The sequence below is a fragment of the Ursus maritimus genome, unplaced genomic scaffold, assembly GCF_017311325.1.
Source record: "Ursus maritimus isolate PB19 unplaced genomic scaffold, ASM1731132v1 scaffold_24, whole genome shotgun sequence".
NCBI lineage: Eukaryota > Metazoa > Chordata > Mammalia > Carnivora > Ursidae > Ursus > Ursus maritimus.
The window spans coordinates 40,241,658-40,260,070 of NW_024424897.1; positions in this window are offsets into that span (position 1 = coordinate 40,241,658).

Here is an 18,413-nt window from a genome sequence, read left to right on the forward strand (position 1 = left end):
CTCTGGCGCCTGTCGTGGAGCTCTGCAGTAATGCGGCAAGCCCCCGCCTTGAGGTGCGGGGAGCAGTGAGTATAACTTGCGATTCCTGGTATCCGCCGCACACATACTCTAGACAGCACAGGAGACTGGATGCAGTCAACGGAATATGAGATGTGTTCATTTATTTTTTTAATTTTTAAAATTTATTTGAGAGAGAGATCACAAGCAGGGGGAAGGGTAGAAGGAGAAGCGGACTCGCCGCTGAGCAGGGAGCCTGTTGACACAGGGCTTGAACCCAGGACCCTGGGATCGTGACCTGAGCTGAAGGCAGATGCTTAACCCACTGAGCCACCCAGGTGCCCCGAAGATGTTTTTATGCAACCAAAAAAAAGATCCCTCATGCCCCGTAGGACAGCTACAACCACAAAAAAAAGAAAGAAAGAAAGAAAGAAAGAAAGAAAGAAAGAAAGAAAGAAAGAAAATGAAGAAGAAGAAGGAGGAGGAAGAGGAGGAGGAGGAAAGAGGAAAGTAAGAGAAAGAAAAAGAAGGAAGGAAAAGAAAAGAAGGGAAGTAGCAAGTGTGGGCGAGGAAGTGGAGAAATTGTAGCCTTCGCGTGCCGTGGGCGGGAATGCAAAATGGTGCAGCCACGGTGCAAAAGAGTATGGAGGTCCCCCCCAAAATTAAACATAGAACTGCCCCGTGATCCAGCAATGCCACTTGTACCCGGGTATGTCCCTGAAAGAATAGAAAGCAGAAACTCGAAGAGATACTTGTTCGCCGGTGTTCAGAGCAGCACCGTTCGTAAGAGGCCAAAGGTAGAAGCAATCCCGGTGTCCCTCTTCGGTTAAATGGATAAACACCGTGCCCTGGACATCTGCGATGGCATCGGATTCGGTCTGTCACACGCCACGAGAACGCACCTTGAGGACCTCGTGCTCAGTAAAGAAAGGCAAATAACGTAAGCTTCCATTAATAGGAGGTACTCTCAGAGTCAAATGCATAGAGACGGAAAGGAGAACCGTGGAGTGGTAATGGGTACAGAGTTTCAGTTTTACTAGATGAAAGAAGTTGTGGGGCTAAACGAGCAGAGGGGTGCAGGAGAGTGTGCGAAGTACTTAATACCACTGACCTGTATACTTCAGCACAGTTAAGATGGTAAATTGTATGTTATGTATATTTTTGCACAATAAAAAAAAAATGGAAAAAAGGAACACAATCTAGCATCTGTTGTTGGAAAACCTCTCCGGGAAAGGGGTAATACTAAATATTGAACGGGTATTCATGCGTTTATAATAACCCCAGGGATAGTCGCCACTTACTTTAGAAAGTCTGTAGAGCACCGTAAGTGCAATAACACCGTCCTTCCCCCTTTATAGACAAGGCGAATGAGCCGTAGTGAGATGAAGCAAGTTGCCTAAATACAGAGAGCTAGTTGGTCCCAGGCCTGGAAGACTGCAAAGCTGGTACTCTTAAATTCCTCCTCGGTCTCTTTTCTTACAAAGAATTCCCTGCTTTGCTCACCCTATTCCAGAGGCACTGACAGCCTTGAGGTTCTTCCGGCAGTCCTGCCTCAGGACCTTTGCATGTGCTGCTCTCTCCACGTGGAACGTGATTCCCCCAGATGTCTACATGATGTCCCCCTCTGTCACTTCCATCAGATCTCTGCCTATCTGTCACCTTATTATTAAGGCCTTCCCCCCAAAATGAAGCCGTATGCTTCCTCTTCCTCATTCCTCTCCATCCCTGACTGTTCTTTGTCTGTCTCCCCCGCTAGGACAGAAGTTCCCTGAGGTTAGAGGTCCTTGTTTTCCCATGAATGAATGGCTACTGGGATAGTATGACTGATGGGCAGAGCAGCGGTGGTCTAGATGCCAAGATTCGAGGGAAGCCCTCATTCTCCTTACCACTGATTTAACTTACAGCTGGGCCCAGTTCTAGAAGCAGGGTTCAGTAGCCAGGAATGACACCACCCTCCTTCCCTCCCTCTTCCCCATTCCACTCCTTATCAGAAGATTGGCTCACTCCTCCCCCAAGCCTCCACCCCTAAGCACTCCCCTTCGGACCTTTCCTGCCTGTTGTCAGGATCACAGGTCCTAAGGGCGAGTCTAAGTGGGGATGGGAGTGCGAGCAGGACAGGTTGCCTGCAAGTGTAAGAATCTGGGGTGCAGTTGGGGGGATGTCTACAAACACTCCCTGTTTGATCCCTGAAATCCCACTGTGGTCTCTCCCCTCTGACTCGTTTATTCTAGCAAGAATAAACTTTCTTTTGCCAATCAGCTTGAGCTTTTCAAAATATAGCTCAAACCAGCTTGCCTACGCCCCCACCCCCGCGGCCACCCTATTCTAGGTCCAGGGCCCCAGCTTGCGGGCCCCAAGACAGTCACTGCCCTGTCCAGGCTCATCACATCTTCATTGGCTCCCTTTATTCCAGACTGGAAGTTTCCGTTGGGGGGGGAGGGGAAGAAGGGGGACAGCTAGCACAGCCTCTGGCAGAGGGCAGGTCCTTAAATAAACCTCAAAAACTATTGTTGACAAAAAGAAAGGGGTGGGGCTCCTGGGTGGCTCAGCTGGTGAAGTGTCTCTTCGGGCTCTGGTCATGATTCCAGGGTCATGATGTCCTGCACTGGGGTTCCTGCTCGGCGGGGAGTCTGCTTCTCCCTCTACCTCTGCCCCTCCCCCTGCTTGTGCACCCTCTCTCTCTCAAATAAATAAATAAAATCTTTAAAAAAAAAATGAAAGGGGAGGTGGGAAAACAACCCAAGGCAAATGTGACCGAGTTCACACTTTGAGGGCCCGTGCTGCAGAGAACAAATTAGTACTATGTGCTTTCTGTGTCTTCTCCAATGCCAGGGCCAGCCCGGGGTCCTAGAGGTCACTACATTTTATGTAGGACATACATCTGGCTCAGGACAAATGCGGCCTTGCCCCGCGTACCCAGTGGGGCTGGTAGCCGGGAAGCCCCGCAGTCGTTCGAACCAGCGCCCAGGAGAGATTCCAGCACCAAGGGATCCACGCCCTCCTTCCTCGCTCAAACCCAGGGGCTTGTTGCTGCACCTGTCCTTCTAGACTAACTCGGTGGTGGGGGAGGGGGGAGTTAGGGTTTGCGGAGGGACGGGCTGAGCAGCAGGTGGGTGAGCCCCTCGGGGAGCCCAGACCCCAGAGGGTGAACTTCCTCTGATGAGTCATCTTTCCTCCAGTTCCCTCTGGCCCCCTGGGAAGGACAGGGGCCTCGCTGGGCTGGCTTCAAGAAGGGCCAAAAGTCTAAGAAAGTGCAGCCTCTGTCACACCCAGAAAGAATCTAGAAACCTCTGTGGCTCTTTCTCCAGGTTTGTTTTTTACCACACAGAACTGGTCCTCCTTCATTCCTCACCCGAGGACGCTGACGGGTGAGCAGTGCCCCGGGGAGCATCCCCTCAGCAGGCAGCGCCCTACTGGCTGGCCTTGCATTCTGCTTCTGCGGGCGGGTGGGGCCCCTTAGGGCACTTCGTGGCTCCCTTCCCCTGCCGTGCAGACTGGAGCTAACTGTCCCAAACTTGCAGGCATCCCCTGGAGGTTTCAGTTAGGTAGATCTGGGGACACCCTGAAATCTATGTCCAAAGCACCCCAGATCATCCACCAAACAGCTGATGAAAACCGGCTCCTGAGCACCAGGCCCCTTCTGCCCCTGGGGCCGGATTTCCCGACACGCGCCCTGCGCTTCCTGTGGTTGGCTCTGCCTGACACGCTGCCGAGCTGGGCTTTCGGCCTGGGAAGCCCTTGCCCACCGGCCCCACCGGCCCCAGCAGCCCAGAAGGAGTTAGGCGTGCCCTCCTCTGCCCGCACAGAGCTCTGCGTGTTTCCCACTCGGAATCTGTGCAGACACCGTAGGTTGGACCAAATAGCCTCCCAACCTTGTCTTCGCTTGGTTCCCTCCTCTGTCGAAAACATGCCTTCTCACCTCCCTCGCGGCTGGGGTTACGGGCATAGTTCTGGCCAATGATAAGCCCCAGCCCACAAGGATTTCTGGAGAGCCTGAGCTTTCTCCACCCTGGGGCTGCCGCCTTTCTTCTTCCTACAGGGCTGCAAAGGCTCGAACTGCCGTCTTGGCGCTTAGAGCGAAAGGCCAAGGGAATTAAAGCCCCCCACTCGTGTGATGGGGACGCAGAAGGCTAGCTAAGGATAAGGCACAAGCTGACACCCTCCAACTCCTCCCCCAACACCCCCCCCCAAGGGATATGTGTGATATTCTTCCAGGAAGCCCCCAGCTGTCTTAATGTTAATGCCTTGCTAGAGGGGAAAACAACCTTTACTTGACAATGGCAAGGCCTCGGGTACCCTGTAGGTCCTCTTTAGCATATGAAAGTTCTTTCGAAAAACCTCCCTTTATCCTAACCTCCCCCAACCCCATAGTATAGAATGAATTGCTCCTCACAAGCCCGACGCAGCTCTTTCTGCCCTCGGGTCCTGTCCCCGTGCTTTCCTAAACGGACCTTTTGCACCAAAGACATCTCAGGAATTCTTTCCTGGCAGTCGGCTCCGGACCCCACCCCACCAAACCTCACGTGCATTCCAAAACCACATCACGTGCACATAAAAAAAACCCAGAGAGGTGAGGTGACTCACCTTCGGTCACTGGGAAGGCTTTGACACAATGAAGTCTAAAGCACGCGGTTTCTGCTCTGAGTCGAGTGTACTTTCCACGACACGGCCCTGCCCGACACAAAGCTGGTGGGGAGCTGCGAGAGGCCAGTGTGAGCTGCTCCCGCTGCCCGCCGCTGCCCCTGCCTGCGCTCTCGGCTCGCTCTCTCTCAAATATGTACATACATACAAAAATTCTTCAAAAAAAAGAAAAATTTAATGATGTCTGTCAATACTATCAGTGAGTCTCTGTGACTCTTTGTACAATTTCAATTCCATAAAACCAACAAAACCTAAAATTGATCTCTCCTGTTTCTCTTTTCGTTTTTTTTTTTTTTTAAGACTTTATTTATGGGGCTCCTGGGTGGCGCAGTCATTAAGCGTCTGCCTTCGCTCAGGGTGTGATCCCGGCGTTCTGGGATCGAGTCCCACGTCAGGCTCCTCCGCTGGGAGACTGCTTCTTCCTCTCCCACTCCCCCTGCTTGTGTTCCCTCTCTCGCTGGCTGTCTCTCTATCGGATAAATAAATAAAATCTTTTTAAAAAATAAAGACTTTATTTATTTGTCAGAGAGAGAGTGCACAAGCAGGGGAAATGGCAGGCAGAGGAAGAAGCAGGCTCCCCACTGAGCAAGGAGCCCTATGCAGGACTTGATCCCAGGGCCCTGGGATCATGATCTGACCCAAAGGCAGACGCTTAACCGACTGAGCCACCCAAGCATCCAGAGATCTCTTCTGTCTTGACGTATATTTGTGTATCCTTGGTCTTTCCCCCACTAAAATATGAGCTCCGCAAAGGCAGGGACTGTCACTTTTGTCTCTATGAATAAATGAACAATGGGTGCTCCGCAGTCCAACCCTGGGCCTCAAGTGAAAAAGAGCTCTGCTTCCTAGGATGATTCGAAAGTGAATCCTTTAATATTTGAGAAATTCAGTGTTAGTATTATCGGAAATTACTGGTGGGATTGGGGGGTGTGTAATAAGGAGCACCCCTTTTCTCCATCTGAGTTCTCAACTCCTGAGACATAGAGGAGTAAAGCAGGTGTGGATTGCAACGACCCCTTCACTGCTGATGAAGGCCAGGATCCAGGGCTGGGATTTAGGTGCACGAGGCAACAGCCCATTTCCTAATGCCCTACCCAGAATTAGACCCACCTCGCTGGTCATAAACAGTGCCGCCCTGGGCCTTGCTGCAGGGCCAGAGAGCCCACCTTGAGGGGAGCAGGGGAGGCAGAGCTAGGCTTAGGCTGTCCTCTCCAGCTAGCCAATCAGGCACCCTCTGCCCGCGCGTCCACCTGCTCCCCCCAAGAGAGGCTTTCAAGAGGGAGAGAGAGGTCTAGGGAGCATGGCAAGTGGAACGGAGTCTTTCCCCGCCCCCCCCCTTCTGGAGATAATGTCTGTTTCCCTTTCTTGCTCCAGGTTGGTTCCTTTCTCCATACCGAAGGGGATCATGTCATACTAAAGGGAACAGTCCAGTACCTGCCTGGCCCTCAAAGATAGTAGGTACTTAGTACGAATTCGCCTCTCTTCCTCCTCCTCCCCGCATAGATGATCTCGCAACCAAGGTAGGGAGAAATGAGCCTTCCCTTTCCTCCCGGAACATATTTAGACTTCACGTCTCCTTGAGATTGCTCAATTTCCCTTCCTGTGTTCGCAATTTCCCCAAGCATGTGACTTGCATTTGGCAGCTCTCACCCCGTGGCAGTGGGGACAGTGTTCCACAAAGTCACATCGCATGTATTGGCTGGACTCACCTGCCCCCCGTCTCTGCCGAGAGCTCTTCTCGCCCTAAGCCAGCTCTGGGATCCATCCCGCCTTCCTGGGGCCCCAGTTCCACTAGGTGGAGGACATGTCTCTCCTTTCTTTTTTTTTTTTCCTGCCACCCAGCACTTGAACCCCTTTCTTATGTTTCAAGGGCTCTTGATGTTATGGTTTTATCAGAAGGAGGCGGCCACCTCTCCCTGCAGAAATCGAACATGCTGGATTTACCTTTCTCATGCTCCCGTCAAAGCCCAGGGCATGTGGTCTAGGGTCGCCAAGCAGAGGGGCCTACGCCAGACTTTGGTGGGTAGCTGCCGTTAGCTGGGTCAGCAGGGACCCAGAGCATGCCCACTCTTGGGGTTGAAGAGCACAGCAGATCTGGATTCCTGGAGCCACAGGGGCAGGGAGAGCTCCCTGAGGCGCACACAGAAAGGATCCATTTGGGGCTGTGTCCCTGGCAGCGCTGAACCTAGTTCTTGGGTCTCCCGTTGGTTCTGTGAGCTGCCCATTAACTTTCGGAGACATTTCCTCTTCATTCAGTCACTCCGTTTCCATGGCGTATAGTAAGGAACTATGACAGTTACACAGTCACCGAGTCCCTGACCTGGCTTTCTAAGCCCGACTTTCTCATCAGTCCTCACTCTGAGCAAGAGAAAGGGGACACAGGGATGCCTGGCTGGCTTTGTCAGTGGGGTGTGCCGCTCCCCCCGCTTGTGCTCTCTCTAGCTCTGACAAATAAAATCTTAAAAAAAAAAAAAAAAGTCAAACAAAAGAGACCTCAATTTTAGGTTTTCTTGGTTTTATGGAATTGAAATTGTACAGAGAGTCACAGAGACTCACTGATAGTATTGAAAGACCTTTTTCTTTTTAAAGATTTTATTTATTTGACAGAGAGACACAGCGAGAGAGGGAACACAAGCAGGGGGAGTGGGAGAGGGAGAAGCAGGCTTCCCGCCGAGCAGGGAGCCCCAATGCGGGGCTCAATCCCAGGACCCTGGGATCATGACCTGAGCCGAAGGCAGACGCTTAATGACTGAGCCACCCACGCGCCCCTAAATTTGTTTCTCATTACAGGACTGCACTGGCAGCAGACACTTCAAATTCATGTTTTTTTTTTTTTAAAGATTTTATTTATTTATTTGACAGAGATAGAAACAGCCAGCGAGAGAGGGAACACAAGCAGGGGGAGTGGGAGAAGAAGAAGCAGGCTCTCAGCAGAGGAGCCTGATGTGGGGCTCGATCCCATAACACCGGGATCACGCCCTGAGCCGAAGGCAGACGCTTAACCACTGTGCCACCCAGGCGCCCCTCAAATTCATGTTTTAAACCGTAAGTTTTCAATTACATTCCAAGCAGCACAATTATAGCTCATTTTAGGTGTATCTGTATCAATAAGTAGCATGACAATAATTTGGTAAATGGGGACATCAAAAATCTGCCACAATTTCTGTAAGCTCGAACGTCAGTTCCCAGCTCCCTTCTTCTTGGCTTCTCCACCATAGAATCTTGGAGGGGCGGGGGATACTCACTTTCCCAAACTTCCTTGCAGCAAAGATTGTCAGGTGGCCCGGTTTTGGCCGATGAAGCAGAAGCTGAAGAATTCTGGGAGCTTCCATGGTAAAGGAACGAAAGCTGCTGGTACTGCCCCCATTCACCCTACTTTCCTGCCCTGCAAGTGGCCACGATACTTAGAGCCGTGGAGTCTGTCTTGGAGGCGGAAGGCTGTACATAGGTCCCAAATCTTGTCAAAGATGATGGAGGAGAAAGATAGAAACCGTCTGGGGTTTTGGTGGCCTGGCCAAGAGGTTGAACCAACACCAGCATCTGCTTATCTCTAGATCTCTTGTTATGCCGGGAAAACAAATTCATTTCTTTATCGATAAGTCACGTTTTAAGGTATCTGCAGCCTCAAGTATTTCTGCCCAATGCTCTCTATTTTGGCATTTCTTTATTTAAAAAAAATTTTAAAATATTTATTTACTTAAGTCATCTCTACACCCAACATGTGGCTCGAACTCATGACCCTGAGACCAAGAGTCACTTGCTCCTCGCAGCTAAGCCAGCCAAGTGCCCCCAGCCCTTCTTTATTTTTTAATGTAGTAGGACTGTGAAAAAATGGAAGTGGCTTAGGTCTCTCTCACATCCTCAGAGCCCCTGGTATGGGTATCTTGGTTCCACAGGACTTTTCCATCGTCCAGGACGTTCCCTGTTCCTAAGTAGTGGGAAGATTCCTGATTACACCGCCAGTGACCCGCGGACTATTTCTCTGCCTCCCTCTGGGAGGCTCCATCTCTTAGTTCTGAGCCCTGTTCCTGATTTCACCCCTTCCTCCGGGGGGAATCTCCCCGAATATGCCCTGACTCACCACTTCCCTCCGTCTGCTCCTCAGGCCCATTCAGAGCCCTGTAGGTGACACTTTTGTGTCACTGGACTGTGGGTTCCCAGGGGGACAGCACCCAAGAGGGGACAGTGTTGTGCAAAGTAATTACAGGAAATACTTGCACATTTCAGTTGACAATGTATATACTTTGCTTTGTTGCTTTTATTAAAATTTTCTTTTAGAAATGGTTACCTTTTGGGGGGAACAGTTCTACAGAAACTAGAGGAAACATAAAAAGCTCATCTTTGAATGATTTCCAGCACTCAGTGTCCCATGTGTTGGTCCCCACATCATTCATTTCATTGAAAACTCTTTTTTGTGCCTTTCCTGGAGACTAGGTAAATTCAACTAACATCCAAACCCATGCCTTGGGAATGCTGTGCTATGCTTGGGCATTCCCACCCACTTGTACTTAATTTAAAGGAAATTTTATTACTATGTTTACCAGATATCTTCTCAATCAAGAAAAGTCTTTTTTTTTTTTTAGTTTTATTTATTTTAGTAATCTCTGTACCCAACATGAGGCTCGAACTCATGACCCTGAGATCAAGAGTCACACACTCCTCTGAATGAGCCAGCCAGGTGCCCCAAGAAATATTCTTTTTTTTTTTTTTTTTAAGATTTCATTTATTTATTTGACAGAGAGCACAAGCAGGGTGAGCGGCAGGCAGAGGGAGAGGGAGAAGCAAGTTCCCTGCTGAGCAGGGAGGCTGATGTGGGGCTCGATCCCAGGACCCTGGGATCATGACCTCAGCCGAAGGCAGACGCTTAAATGACTGAGCCACCCAGGCGCCCCCCCCCCCAAGAAATATTCTTAATGGTAAAACAAAGGGCATTTGCATGCCCAAATAATTGTCTAATTAGACAAGAGGCTAAACAAACAAACGAACAAACTAGGAGCACCTGGGTGGTTCAGCTGGTTAAGCGTCTGCCTTCGGCTCAGGTCATGGTCCCAGGGTCCTGGAATCGAGCCCCGCATCGGGCTCCCTGCTCAGCGGGGAGCCTACTTCTCCCTCTGCCTTCCCCCTCTCTTGTGTGCTCTGTCTCTCTCTCTCTGCTCTCTTTCTCTTTCAAATAAATAAATTAAAAACTAACAAAAACCTAGACAGTCGGGTCAGTCCTAGATATCAGATAATCCTAACAAGATTACAGTTGCCATATAAACTTATTTGAATTTAATGTTCAGTCGTTGATCCTTTTAGGGTGTTACTGGTTCGCCTCATTTTTCCCCAAATCCCTGGGATCTGCCTCTCGTCTCCAGGCATGCTCTCCTTCTGGTTGGCGGCCAGCTTTGACCCACTTATCGGAGTCCACACCGGCAGCCCCTCGGTTTAAACTGATGATCTATGGCCTGATTCTTGCCCACGGGCGTGCTCCGTTGAGGCCGTGCTGTTTGAAGAAAATAGGAGCTGTTTCCAGCCGAACAGAGCAGATTGATTACAAGAGATTTTCTTATCGTACTACAGAGACACAACTAAAACGTTAACAGGAAAACAAACAAACAAACAAAACTTAGGACAAAGAGAACAGGGGAGAAGACAGTCAGATGAGAGATTTCAAGGTGTTTTGGGGAGGGCAGAGGTGTGATAACCTATCTAGCAGGACGGGAGAGGGTAGGAACTAAAGTGCTTGCAAAGGGGGGCACCGGTGAGAATCAGGTGGTCCCCATTCCTGTCTGCTCCCCCGAGGCCCAAAGCCACGTCGTTACATCCCAGGTAGTATATTAGGGGCTTTTGTCTGTGAAACCAAAAAACCCCAGAGAAATGCCCTTTATATGTGGATGCCGGAAGCTTGAAAAGAAAAATCAGCTCCTTCCCCATCAGGCCAAGCAGACACTTTCAGTGAAAGACCTGTCCCTGTACATAGTCTCCAGCGATCCTGTTAACACTTGATCCTTTTTTTTTTAAGATTTAATTTATTTATTTGATAGAGAGGGAGAGAGAGCGTGAGCAGGAGAGCCAGAGAGAGAAGCAGGCTCCCCACTGAGCTAGGAGCCTGATACAGAGCTCGACCCCAGGACCCTGGGATCATGACCAGAGCAGAAGGCAGACACTTAACCAACTGAGCCACCCAGACGCCCCCACTTGATTCTTAAATATAAGCAGGGAACTGGGGTACACTGGGAACTGCCAGACATCTCAAGTATAAAGGAGGAAAAGACAAACCAAATGAAAATAAATAGAAAACAGGCACTCTGAGAAAATAGACAATATAGAAAACAGGAAAACAATTTTTAAAATTAATTCCTGGGGCGCCTGGGTGGCACAGCGGTTAAGCGTCTGCCTTCGGCTCAGGGCGTGATCCCGGCGTTATGGGATCGAGTCCCACGTCAGGCTCCTCCGCTGTGAGCTGCTTCTTCCTCTCCCACTCCCCCTGCTTGTGTTCCCTCTCTCGCTGGCTGTCTCTATCTCTGTCGAATAAATAAATAAAAAATCTTTAAAAAAAATAAAAATAAAAATAAAATAAAATTAATTCCTATCTCAGCCAGCTAAGGGAAGATCTTGCCTTCAAATGATGGGATTAGGATGGTGCAAAAAAAGTTACAGCCAGGGAACAAGTAAAAGTTCTTGGAAAGTAAACATATGGTGGAAGAAATAAAGCCGTCCCCAGGATAATTGCAAGTAAAACCAAGAAAATCTTCCAGAAAGTAGAACAGAAAGAAAGAGATGAAAAAGAGAAAAGACAAGACATTTAAGGAACCAATCCAAATATCCCAAAGTTCCCTCAGTCCCCTGAAGTGCCCTGGGGGAGCCTGGGTCATTGGTTTGGGGGATGGGGACACATGGAGCTTTCTAGCCCTTCTGAAAATGGGGACCATTCCGAGCAGGAGTGGCCTGTGTGTAACAGTGGTAGGGAGGAGAGCAGCTGCGCCCAGAAGCCCTAGAAGCCAGCTTGAATTACGGACATCACACTCTAGGCCTCATTTAAACATTATTATTCAAATATTGTCAACTCATTTTTTCATATATAAATATTCAAAAGGTTCAAAGTGAAAAGTCTCCTTCCCACCCCCCCATCCCCTAGCTCTCCGTTCCCCTAACCAGATCCCCTTTTTCTCAGTTTCTTCTTAAGATTTTATTTACTTATTTGACAGAGAGAGAGAGAGAGCACAAGCAGGGGGAGTGGCAGGCAGAGGGAGAGGGAGAAGCAGGCTCCCCACTGAGCAGGGAGCCTGATGTGGGACTCGATCCCAGGACTCTGGGATCATGACCTGAGCTGAAGGCAGACTCTTAATAACTGAGCCACCTAGGTGCCCCTCCACAGTTTCTAGTAACGTTTTTTCCCATAAGTCCAGAGTCCTTCCAAATGCCATCAGGCTTATACAAATACTCTGTTCAAGCCACCTTAGGGTTTCATGAACATTCAGAGCCTTTCCAGCGTCCACTGCCATGTCCCAAAGCCACCCCCATGTGTTTACGTATTTGTGAACAGGGGCTCTTGGGGGGCTCAGTCGGTAAAGCGTCTGCCTTCAGCTCGGGTCATGATCCCGGGGTCCTGGAATCAAGTTCCTCATTGGGCTCCCTGCTCAGCGGGGAGTCTGCTTCTCCCTCTCTCCCTCTGCTGCTCCCCCTGCTTGTGCTCGTTCTCTCTGTTAAATAAATACATAAAATCTTAAAAAGAAAAATAGATGTCTGTGAACAGTAGTACCCCCCCAAAATCTATATTAGTCATCAATGGCTGCACAACAAATTAGCCCAAGACTCAGCAGCTTAAGAAAACAAAAAATATTTATTAGCTCCCCTACTCCCAGAGGGTGGGGAACCTGGGCATGCCCTAACTCTGTGCTTCTGTCTCCGGGTCTGTCACAAAGCCGCAGTGACACGTCAGCCGGGGCTACAGTCATCTGCAAGCCTGACCTGGGACTGGACGGTCCACTTCCAAGATGGCTCCCTCACAGGGCTGTTGGCGGGAGGCCTGCCCCTTGCCCCCCAGACCTCTCCGTAGGGCTGCTTGCGCACCCTCACGACATGTCAGTAAATGATCCAAAAGCATAGCCCACGCTGCCCTAACGCCCTGGCCTTGGCAGTCACACACCTTCACGTCGGGGATACCTTCCTGGTGTAACCGGCAGGTCAGCCCAGTGCGGCTCGCACAGGTGCGACGACAGGAGGCTAGACTCCTGGATGTCTTAGAGCCTGCCAGCCATACCCACCCCAGAAGCAAGCAATGCCACTCGTCTCTTTACATGTCCTTCTCAGAGACATTTTACTCAGACATAGGCAATCACAAATATACATACTCTTGGCCTCCCTGTTTTTGACAAATGGTAGCGTGCTGTACCCACCCTTCCGCACGCACCTTGTTTTTTTTTCTCTTAACAGTACATCCTGGTGACCGTCCCATGTCAGTATTTAATGCACGCCTAATTCTTTTTAGCATTTGCATACCTTCCCACGGTATGAATAATGAGAGTCCTTCCCTTCCCTTCACAGGGTCATTGGGAAGATTCAACGTGACCCGTGTGTAAACCAACAAGTATTCTTCAGGGGGCAGAGCTTGATAGGTTGGTGCCCTTCCTCTCACTGTAACAACTCCCCAGAGCCCGTCCCTGCCCTCGGGAACTGCTTTCCTATTTCCAGGCCCACGCGCTGGCATCCAGTTTCACCTGCTGGCTCATCCGTGGGAGGTTTCCACCCGAAGAAAGGCGTCCTGCGTCCTGTCCCCCGGAGCCCGTGGAGAGGCTCTCTCTGACTGCCTCTCACACCCTTGTGTTGTCATATTCTGAAATAGCTGCAGGACCTAGTTGGCAAGCTCCGCGGAGGAGCGATGTCAGGCTCCGGGACTGGGGCATCCTTGGGATGTGACCGCCGCACACAGAGGAGCTCGCTGGCTGGGTGGATCCTGGTCCATAGGAAGATGAACGGATGAAAGGCAAACAGGCGAGAAATCCCTGCCATGGAAACAGGAAGAAGGCTGGATGCTGGCTCTGTTTGGAGGTTTTTCATTTTGCTTTGGTTTTAACTGATTTATTTAATACATAAACAGCTTTATGGATCTATAATTCATATACCATGCAAATATGCCCATGTACCCATTTCTAGTATACAGTCCAGTGCTTTTTACTGTATTCAAGAGTTGTGCAATCATCGTTACAATCAGTTTTAGAACAATGTCGTCACCCGAAATAGAAAGACCATGCCCATTAGCAGTCACTCTCCTGTTCCCACCCCCATCTCTTCGGTCCTAGGCAACTGCTAATGTACTTTGCCTCTCCTGGACATTTCATATAGATGGAATCCTATAATAGGTGGGTCCACGGGATGCGCTACTTTCACTTAAGCGTAATGTTTTCAAGGTTCATCCACGGCGCAGCGTGAATCAGCACCTCATTCCTTTTGATTGCCAAATACTATTCCATTGTATACACTACATTTTGTTTATCCGTTCATCAGCTGATAGACAAATGGGGGCTGTTTTGGTTATTGTGAGCAATGATGCTATGAACAGTCACGTGCAAGTTTTTGTGTAAACATATGATTTCCTTAAATTGGGTATGTACTGGGAGCGGAATTGCTGGTTCATGTGGAAACTGTATGTTTAACCTTTGGAGGANNNNGCCGGACTGTTTTCCAAGTGGCTGCACCGTTATACATCCCACCGGCAGCTTATGAGGGTTCCAGTTCCTCCGCCTCTTCACCAACACCTGTTATTGTCAGTCTTTTCCATCATAGCCATCCTACTATGAAGTGGTAGCTCATTACGGTTTTGCTGATGACTAATGCTTTGAGCATCTTTTCATGTGCTATTGGCCATGTGTATATCTCTTTGGGAGAAATGCCTATTTAGGTCCTTTGCACCTTTTTCATTGGGTATTTGTTATTTTTATTGGTTTTTTTTTTAAGATTTTATTGATTTATTTGACAGAGAGAAAGAGACAGTGAGAGAGGGAACACAAGCAGGGGGAGTGGGAGAGGGAGAAGCAGGCTTCCCACCAAGCAGGGATCCCAATGCGGGGCTCGATCCCAGGACCCTGAGTCGATCGTGACTCAATCAGCTTGACCATGACCCGAGCCGAAGGCAGACGCTTAACGACTGAGCCACCCAGTGCCCCTGTTATTTTTATTATTGATTGTAAGAGTTTATATTCCAGCAAGGGCTTGTTTTAATCTTTTCGAAATTATTGTTGTTATCGGTCACATGTATACTCATATTAGAGTAGCAATGTGTTTGAATCCGAAGAATACAATAGATGGGTTTATCAGGAGGTAAAAATGTTTGCAAAGTTGATACAACATTGGGGACCCAAGAGACCCCTGGAATCCAGAAGATCCAACTAGCAACTTAAAAAAAAAATCATTTTAAGCTCAGTAAAGATATCTCATTGACTTTTTTCTGTGCTTTTCTTAAATGGAAGGAAACAGAACTAGTCTACCTCAAGTCCACACCCCTGGGAAAAGTAAATCTGTAGGCAACAGCAGAGTAGAGGCTAGAGAACATTCCATGGTGCAGTGGACACCAGGACCTCAGAAAGGGTTTCATTATTTCATTTTTTCTCATTTCATTTCAATAAACATTAAATGAGGATTTCCTATATGTCATATACAGAGGTGCAAAGACAAATGTGTAAGTCATAGAGGGACAAACAGACACACAAGTGAATGATTTCCAATACCAAGCGAACAGAGATGTGTCCAAAGCATGTTGGGGTTGTGGAGAAAGAGGCAATCTTTTGTCAAGAAGGGGTAATGGCGTGAAGGGAGATTGGGACTGATGGTGGCTTTATGGAGGAGATGGTAGCTGGCCTTGAAGACTGAGTAAGACCTTGGCAGATGAACAAGAAGAGTAAATGGCATGTCCAAAATCATGGAGGTTTAAAATGAGCAAAGGGGCAAAAAAGGGACAGAGAGAGAGAGAGAGAAACCAAGAAACAGACTCTTAACTCTAGAGAACAAACTGATGGTTACCTGAGGGGAGGTGGGTGGGGGGATAGGGGAAACAGGTGATGGGGATTTAGGAGGGCACGTTTCGTAATAAGCACTGAGCCATGTATGGAATTGTTGAATCACTGTATTTTTTTTTTTAAGATTTTATTTATTTGACAGAGAGAGAGACACAGTGAGAGAGGGAACACAAGCAGGGGGAGTGGAAGAGGGAGAAGCAGGCTTCTGGCTGAGCAGGGAGCCCAATGTGGGGCTTGATTCCAGGACCCTGGGATCATGACCTGAGCCGAAGGCAGACGCTTAATGACTGAGCCATCCAGGTGCCCCATGAATCACTGTATTTTATACCTGAAACTAATATAACACTATATGTTAACTCACTGGAATTTAAATAAAAACTTTTTAAAAAATCATAGAGGTTTAAACAGGGCATTTTGAGCTCCCCCTGTGACTTTATTATAAATGGCTTCTGAGGGAATCAATGGATTTCTGTAGGGCAGGCTCATTCGGGACCATCTTTAGGTTTCGGGTGGGTGTGGAATAGGCTGGGGCATAGAGTTCACCCCAAAGCAGAAGGGTGCCGTATGTGAGTTCAGTCTGATTTATTCGTTCTCAAGGTCCACACTGTTCCTGATCCAGCCCATACACGAACTCTCCGATGGTACATAATTCCACCTCCTGTCAAAGAGGCAGCAGGAGGGACCGGTATCCGTGGAGAGGGGTGGGGATGGCACCAAAAAAGGGATTGGTGAGAGTGGAAGGGAGGGGACCCAGAAGATGCGCTCTGTTCTACACCAGTGTTTGTCCTCACATCTTACCCAGTGTCTGCAGACTTGTAATGAGTAACTAAACGAATGACGTCTAAAGCTGAACTCTTGGTGTAAAACAGATAATCTTCAGTTGCCAAGTGCCAGAACACATCCCATTGCCCCTGGACCCTTGTCCTCTGGAAGCTGGGGGGAGGCCAACCACGGTTTTCCTAGAAGCTCCAGGGAAGCTGCCAGCTGGCTGTGAATTTAGTCCCTCTTCCTCTTGTTTGGGTTTGACCTGCGCCCGGGGGTGTGTTGCAGCGTGAGAGTGTGGTCTCTCTCTCAAGAAGACTCCTGATGCGGAGCCCGACTCAAAATGGCTTACACAACAACGAAAGGTATCATCTCATATAGCAAGAATTCTGGAGGTCATGCGATTCCAGTTTGTTAACTTACCCGCACATTTGGGTCACTAAGGACTCAAGGTCTTGCCGTCTCATCTTCAGTGTACTGGCTTGTCCTCCTAGGCCAGCTTTCTTCATGGTCCCAAGATGGCTGCTGCCGCTCCGTGCTTCACACTGCAGACAGCGAGGACTAGAGTTAGAAAAGGGCAGTTTTCCTCCATTTACCTCTTTCCAGAGGCAAAAAAGTCTTTTCCAAAGCCCCCAGCAGGTTCTCCCTCACATCTTAACGCCTATAATGGTTTCACCTACGCTTGCCTATCAATCAATCATATTCACTTGCCATGATTGGTTTAGAGTTTGACCAATCAGGATTCAGCCCCTGGGGCTGGTGAGGAGGCCCCCCTCTCCTGAGGCTCTGACCACCTGATGCCCAGTTAAACATTGGTTCTATTGAGTAGGCAACTTACAGTGTTTGCCACGCACATCTCTGGTGGGCGTTTCGCGTGCTTCATAGGCTGGGAACAAACTCTGCCATTGGAATTCATATACACATAAATATATTTTACTTTTATGGGTTCTCTTTGGTTCTTTAAAAAAAAAAAACAACTTTGCTATTTACTCAGAGTTTTAAATCTCTCTTATTTCTCGAATGTTCCAGCTCTGGTATTTTCAATCTCGGATGATTTTGCATTTGTGTTCTTTGGGCTCCTGTTTGGAAATGATGCCTCATTTTCTGATGTGTGGCGTTTTTCTCATTTTTCTTCTAACTTCTCTGCAGAAATTCTTTGAGTCCAGAAATAAAAATGGGCTCTTCCAGAAAGGTTCTGTGCTTGTTTCTATCAGGCACTGGAGAACACTCTCTGCCAGGGACCACCCTGCCTCAACTTGTGTTATGTTATTTTATTTTATTTTAGGTTGGGTGGTATTTTACATTTTTAAAAAAGATTTTATTTTAATTAATTAATTAATTAATTAATTTATTTATTTATGAGAGACAGAGAGAGAGAGCGCGCCAGCGCGCGCGCGTGCACGCGCACAAGCAGGGGGAGGGACAGAGGGAGAGGCAGGCTCTCCATCACCTGACCCTGTGATCACAGCCGGAGCTGAAGGCAGACACTTAACCAACTGACCCACCCAAGCCCCCCCAGCAGACCCTTATTTGTGGACATTTAGGTTGTTCCCAAGCTTCTGAACAGTGCGGCAATGAATAAGCTGGCACGTATGCCATTTTTTGCTGCATGAGTATATCCATAGGATAAATTCAAGGAGGAGAATTGCTGGGTCAAAGGGCGTGTGCTTTTGCAATCTTGATACAGAGGACTATACTGCTCTCCATGGAGGTGTAGCGGTCTATACTTCCATCATGAACACATAAGGGACAAAGTGTCCTATTAAATTTTTGCTCTTGGTTGATCTGTTGGGTTAAAAACAGTATCTAATAAACAAGAAAAAAGTTTGTTGACGCTCTGGAGAAGTAACTAGTAGTCAGATGGCCTGAGAAAATACTGTGACCCCTGCTGACCTGGAAAACAAACCCATCAAATCAACTTTTGGGATCTGCAAATAGGCTGGATTAAAATTGAAAATAGCAAAGAATCTTGGCAAAGAATCCTTTCTGACTTGAAAGGTTTTTTCTTTTTTTTTT